Source organism: Lissotriton vulgaris, chromosome 4_1 (assembly GCF_964263255.1).
Source record: "Lissotriton vulgaris chromosome 4_1, aLisVul1.2, whole genome shotgun sequence".
NCBI lineage: Eukaryota > Metazoa > Chordata > Amphibia > Caudata > Salamandridae > Lissotriton > Lissotriton vulgaris.
In genome coordinates, this window is record NC_141691.1 from 2,136,878,021 (window position 1) to 2,136,885,613 (window position 7,593).

Genomic DNA, 7,593 nt, shown 5'->3' on the forward strand with positions numbered 1-7,593 from the left:
GTAGTAACAGCATGCTCGCATGTTTCCTGTGTGGGATGGACACCTCATGCACATGTAGCTCCTACGTGGGACAGTAACAATAAGTAACAGCATTCTCACATATCTCCGTATGGGATGAACATCCCATGTACATGTTGCTCCTACATGGGACAGTAACAGTTAGTAACAGCATGCTCATATATCTCCTGTGTGGGATGGACACTTCATGCACATGTAGCTCCAACATAGGACAGTGAGAGGTAGTAAAAGCATGCTTGCAGATCTCCTGTGTGGGATGGACACCTAACGCACATTCAGCTCATACATGGGATAGTAGCGGCAATAACAGCATGCTCACACATCTCCTGTGTGGGATAGAAGCCATATGTACTTGTAGTCTTATAAATCCAATCGCCAGACACTGATAGCCTAAATGTTCACAATAAACTCTTCAGTTAAAAGATTCATTTAAATTTCGAACTACACACATCACATTAATATTTCAATTCATGGACTCAACAAGTCATTTATTTTGCTTCTTCACAAAGTTGATTCTTCCCAGTGGCCAACACGTGTTTCGTTGAGATTATCGACTTCATCAGGGCAACATAATGCAAAAGAAAGTTAACAATATAGGTTATTCTAAAATAAATATTGACAAAATGTGCATTATGATGCGACTTTAATTGCCACCACCAATACATGAAGTTGTCTTTTAATGCATGGCTACACTGTGGACATGTGCATGCGCACAACGTGGGCAGACGCGAGAAGACATATCAACATACATTATATCTTTCACTCCAATTCCATTTCCCTTGGTAGAGATCGGACACCAACACCAAGATACGACTCATGTAGAAATTCCTATTGCGCTTTTATTAATCCGCTATAATGCGTTTCGGCATTGCTGCCTTGGTCACACTCGGAGCGTTGTTTGATCATTACTTTTAATAAACCAGAACCTCCAGTCACATGATCCTCAGTAACAATCACAACTGAAAACAGACTAATGTTTGCTATTCCTACAATTGATTTTCTAAAATTCATCAAACACTCCAATGCGGAGAAACAACACAATTAGGTGCATCTTAGTTCTGTGAAAGGAATATGCTACCTACCAGTATGCATCTGTTCTTGGCATGTAGGGCTGCTGACATTCATATCTGTGCATAGATCGCCGCCTAGTGTTGGGTCTGGATGATTGCACATTGTTGTCCTGGAAGAGTCTTTGAAGTATCACGAGCGAGGTGGCTCCTCCCACGGACTACAGTGCGCATGGGCATCCTCTCCATCCCCAGATTGTTTTTCGCCATTGCGGCAAAGATGGAGTATAGTACAGTAAGAGATGTCCATGCAAAGAAAGAATGCAAAGAGTGAATGCTGCAGCCGCGACAGGCACCAGGGAGGCGGGTGGGCGATATGAGTGTCAGCAGCCCTACATGCTAAGAAAAGATGCATACTGGTAAGTAGCATATTCCGTTCGAGGCATGTGGGCTGCTGAATTCATATCTGTGCATAGAATGTATAGCAGTATCTCCCCTAGCAGTGGCTGCCTGTGTCAGCTGCAGCAATCTGGAAAAGAGTTTTGAGAACAGCCTGTCCTACAGCAGCTTGCTGTTTTGAATGTACATCTACACAATAGTGTTTTGTAAATGTATGTGTATTTGACCATGTGGCTGGTCTGCAAATTTCGTGTAACTTAATATTTCCTAGGAAAGCCATGGATGCCCCTAGCTTGCATGTAGAATGCGCTCTAGGGGGAACTGTTAAGTTGCATTTTGCCTTTATATAGCATATTTGTATGCACTTAACTATCCATCTGGCTATGCCTGATTTTGAGATAGGGTTACCTTTGTGTTGAGGTGAGAAGGCAACAAACAATTGTTTTGTTTTTCAAAATGTTTTGGTTCTGTCTATGTAATATAGCGGAGCCCTTTTGACGTCAAGGGTATGCAGGGCCCTTTCCGCTACTGTTTGTGGGTTCTGAAAGAACACTGGCAATTCTATAGTTTGATTTATATGGAAATGTGATACCACCTTAGGCATGAACTTAGGGTTTGTTCTGAGAACTACTCTGTTTGTGTGTACCTGAATGAATGGCTCTTGAATAGTTAGGGCTTGCAGCTCACTAACTCTTCGAAGCGAAGTGATGGCAATAAGGAAAGCCACTTTCCAGGTAAGAAACTGTATCTCGCAAGAGTGCAGTGGTTCAAAGGGTGGGCCCATTAGTCTGGTTAAGACAAAGTTTAGATTCCAGACTGGTGAAGGTGTCTTGGAGGAATTACGCATTTAAGACCTTCCATAAACGCTTTAATTGCTGGCACCCTGAATAGTGAAAGGTGCTGCTTGTTTTGCAAATATGCTGCTAACGCAGCTAGGTGTATTATGATGGAAGAAAAAGCTAAATTGCATCTTTGGAGGTGCAATAGGTAGCAAATGATGTTTTGAGTGGAAGCATCAAGCGGGTTAATGTTGTTGTTATTACAGTAAAGGACAAAACGTTTCCACTTTGCTGCATAGCAGGCTCTGGTAGTGGGTTTCCTTGCCTCTTTGATAATATTCATGCAGTCAGGAGGCAAGTTGAGGTACCCAAATTCTAGGATTTCAGGAGCCAGATTGCTAGGTTCAGCTGTTGGGGATCTGGGTGTTGGATTTCGCCATGGTTCTGCGTCAGAAGACTGGGTGTTAGTCGCAGTCTTTGATGAGGCACCAGTGACAGTTCTAGGAATGTTGTGTACCATGTTTGCCTTGCCCACATGGGAGCAACTAGGATCAGCTTCAGTGAATGTTGGCGCATTTTGCGTGCCACCAGCGGTATTAGTGGAGCTGGGGGAAAAGCGTACGCAAATTTGCCTGGCCAGTTCATCCATATCGCATTGCCTTGCGACTGCGGATGTGGGAACCTGGCGGCAAAGTACTGGCCTTTTGCATTTTTGCTTGTGGCAAACAGATCTATTTCCGGATGTCCCCACTTCCGTAAGAATGGTTGGAGCACTTTGGGATGAATTTCCCATTCGTGCATCTGTTGGCTGTGCCTGCTTAGGAGGTCGGCCACCTGGTTGTCCTTTCCTGGGAGGTGTTCTGCCATGAGAAAGATGTTATTTTGGATAGCCCATTTCCACATTGCTTGAGCTAGGTGCGACAGCTGTGGTGAGTGTGTTCCTCCCTGTTTCTGAATGTAAAACATAGTTGTCATGTTGTCCGTGCGGATAAACACAGCTTTGTTGCGTAAGTGTGTCGCGAAAGCTTTTAGTGCTGGAAAGATGGCCATCAATTCTAGGAGATTGATATGCATTTTCTTTTGCTATACAGTCCAGAGTCCCTCCACTGTGTAGTGTAGGACATGGGCTCCCCATCCTAGCAGGGATGCGTCCGCTGTTAACACTATTTGTGGGACAGGCTCTTGGAACAGTCGACCTTTGCAAAGGTTTTGTGGATTCCACCAATGCAGAGAGTTGTATGCACGACTGGTCACCAACACAAGGTCTTTCAATTGCCCGTGAGCCTGGTTCCACTGCCTTGCTAGGCATTCTTGTAGCGGACGCATATGTAGTCTGGCGTGGGGGACTATAAATATGCATGAGGCCATCATGCCTATTAGTTGCATAAACATTCGAGCTGGTAGTGAGTGTTTGGGTCTGAACTTTTGTATCAGTGTCTGCATTCCCTGGACTCGTGCTGAGTTGGGATATGCTTTTTTTGCTGAGAGTGTATCTATTGTCGCTCCTAGGTACTGTTGGACGTGGGAGGGTTGTAGGTGTGACTTTGGGTAGTTTAGTGAGAATCCTAAACTGTGTAGCAGGTGTATGGTCTTTGACATGGTGTTGGCACATTGCTGGGCTGTTGGCGCGTGTTTTAGCCAGTCGTCCAGATAAGGGTACACATGGATGTGTTGCCTTCTGAGATGTTCTGCTACTGTAGCTAGACATTTGGTGAACACTCTTGGAGTTGTTGTCACCCCAAATGGCAGGACCTTGAATTGGTAGTGTTCCCCTTAAATGGCGAACCTCAAGTACTTTCTGTGAGCAGGGTGTATTGGTATATGAAAGTATGCATCTTTGAGGTCTAAAGTTGCTAGGAAGTCTCCCTGACGAAGCAGAGGCAAGACTTGTTGAAGAGTGAGCATGTGAAAATGCTCTGATAGAATGTAGAGGTTGAGGGGCCTGAGGTCCAAGATCAGTCTGAGAGACCCGTCCTTCTTTGGAATTAGGAAGTATAGGGAGTATACTCCTGTTCCCTGATGTTGCAGTGGGACTGGTTCTACGGCCCCCTTTTGCAGCATACTGATGACCTCTTGCTGAAGGAACGTTATATGTTCTTGTGACATAGGGCGTTGCACAGGTGGTATGTTGGGTGGAGTTGAGGTGAGCTCTAGGCAATAGCCATGTTGGATAATTTGCCTGACCCACTTGTCTGTGGTGATGTTTAACCAGACTTGTTGAAAATGTTGTATTCTTCCCCCGACTGGTGTTATGTGGTCTGGGGGAGTGTCAAGAAGTCACTGCTTTGTGTTAGTGGAGGATCTATAAGGCATTGCCTCCACGACCTCTGCCTTTGATATTGTTTCCTCTATAACCACCCCTACTGGTGTTTTTGTTATATGTGGATTGTGTGTTAGTCTTGTAGTTGGAGGATTGCTGTGATGTTCCTCGCACTCCTCCTCTATAATTGGAGCGACGAAAGGAGCCCCGGTGTTGTTGGGACTGAAGTGCTCCCATGGATTTTGCAGTGTCTGCATCTTTTTTCATTTTGTCCAGAATTGAATCAACAGCTGGACCAAATAAAAAATCTGGGTTAATTGGCTGATAAAGGATTGTAGATTGGACTTCATTCTTAAAGCCAGATATACGAAGCCATGCGTGGCGCCTTATTAGCACGCTGGTATTAATGGATCTGGCAGCTGTGTCTGCTGCGTCTAGTGCACACCTAATAGATGCATTGGTGATGAGCTTTCCTTCTTGTATGAGTTCATCTGCCTGATGTTTGAAGGGATCAGGCAAGTGTTGTAGGATTTTTTCTAAACTGTCTTGGTGCGCCCTATCATATCTGGCCAGCAAAGCCTGTGTATTGGCTATTCTCCAGGAATTTGCTGCCTGAGCCGCTACTCTCTTGCCTGATGCTTCAAATATTTTAGATTCCTTGTCTGGAGGTGCAGCCTCACCAGTAGTCTGTGAGTGGGTGATGGCTTAGTAGGGTATACTGCAGGGTCTGAAATGGGCAGAAAACCCTTCAGTGTCTGGTTCCCCTCCTGTACCCCATGGCTGTGTGTCAGGCTCTGTATCTGGGTTTTGTGGGTAACCAAAACCTACATCTGCATCCTGATCTTCATCAGGATTGCAATCAGAGCGTGTTGGAGAATAAGGAGTAGTAGGCATAGCAGGAGTGATAGGTTGAAAGAGGATAGGAGAGGTAGCACAGTCTCTCTTCTTCTTTAGAGGGATTTTGGAAAAGTCTTCAGTTGGTAGAGGCCTTTTCTTTTTAGTATAGACAGTCACTTTACCAGTTATTGGATCAATGTAGATTTTTGACTGGCTGTCTGTGGAGAGATCTGGGTGAAGAAGCTCCTCTTCCACAGTTTTTGTTTTTGGTTGGACAGCCTTTGCCTTTTCTTTTTTCGGGTCGATGGTCTTTGGTACCTCGACTGTTTTAGGTGTTTGTATTGCTTTTGGTTGTTTTTCAACCGGTTTCGTTGGTTGAACGTCTTTTGTTGGCTTCACAAATTTTTTCGGACTGTGCGGCGTTGTCGGTTCGACAGTCTTTGGATGTTGTTTTGGAGCCTGCTGTTTCGGGTCGACGCCCTTTTTCGGGTCGATGGGCTTCGGCTCGACCGATTTCTTTTCGTCCACCTTTGGTTTTGGTTTCGGTTCGACAATAGGTTTGGGCATAGGCCTTGTCCTGTCGTCGACTTGTTTGTTCCCCTTGTCGATATTTGAGGCTGATTTGCTCTATTCGACGTGCTCCTTTGGGGTCGATTCGACGTGTTTTTGTGTTGGTTCGATGTGCTTTGGCTTCGATGTTGGCTCTACGGCCTTGGCTTGGAGCTCGACTCGACTGCTTTTGTCTTTGATGTCGGCTCGACAGCTTTCGATTTCGAATGTACTGTGGCCTTCGGGTGGACGCCTTTAGGCTTCGATACCTTCGGTTCGACGTAATGCGGTCCGAAGACTGTATTGTCGACTACTTTCGGTTTCGATGGAACCGTTGTTGCGTGACGTGTCTCAGAGTGCTCTTTTGATATGTTCTTAGCTGGGCGAGATGGCGGGGCTGTAGAACGAGGTTGTTGGTCTTGGCCAAGGCCTGCTGGCGATGCCTTGACCCGAGTCTCTGATAAAGGTGTAGTGTTTATATGGGGCGGTGTACTCACGGTTCGCCCCTCGCCGTCATCAGAGTCGTCTTCAACTGCTACAATGTCCTGATCATAGGCTTCGAGATCGACGATTAGTTCTTCCTCTTCGGGGTAATATTCGGAGTCGGGCTCCGAGTATTGTTCATCGTCTCGGTCCGAGTCTTCGGCACTCCATAGATCTTCTTCGTCCCCGAAGATGTTATCGGGCTCTGGTGCCGATCGTAGCATTTCTAGCCTCGCCGCCCGTCGATTGAGAATAGTCTTTTTCGAATGGAACTGGGCACAGGCCTGGCAACTATCCTCATTGTGATCTGGAGACAGGCATTTGTTGCACACTGGATGCTTGTCTGTGTGCGGGAACTTCGAGTTGCACTGAGGACAGTACTTGAAGGGCCTACGTTCCATTGACGGTCGGTCCACGTGGTGTCGAGAAGGCCTCACGGCCCGATTTGACGACTGGAGTGCAACCGAGATGTTAAAAGTGCATCGGCACCGAGCGCTTAACAATACCGACGGTATCCGAAGGCCTTTTGGCCTTTAAAGAAGTTTTGCGATTCCGAACTTGGAGAGTAGGAATGTACATCCGAACCCATTGGGCGGAGAAAAACAATCTGGGGATGGAGAGGATGCCCATGCGCACTGTAGTGCGAGGGATGAGCCACCTATCTCGTGATACTTCGAAGACTCTTACAGGACAACAATGTGCAATCATCCGGACCCAACACTAGGAGGTGATCTATGCACAGATATGAATTCAGCAGCCCACATGCCTCGAATATAAAAATTATAATCATAAATTGAAATTAATTTTATGTAACACCTCCAGTTATTTAACAACAGAAAGTGCAAGTGTAAATTTAAATTAAACCAGAATGTAGCCCTTATTAATGAAAAACACATTTATGAATGCTTTCAACCCTTTTGCCACAAATTGTAAGTCATGTGCAAAAGTGTGTTCTGGACAGCCACAATGAAAAGTGCAAGTGCAGTACATAACCTTACAAATCTTCAAGTCTAAAATATAAATCAAGTGGCATTGTTCCCTATGATTATGGGTTAAGTCACTGGTATAAACATAATTCATTCACTGACATGGGGCTCATTATTAGACCAATTTCTCTCTCTGAGATTGAATTTACCAGCTTTAATATTTGACTGCTTCATACAATTAAAGGGTTTCAAAAACTGTCAAAAGTATTTCATTACATTGATTATAAACATTTTGCCTCATCAATGCCTATGCTGCTAACACTAGGTTCCTTCAT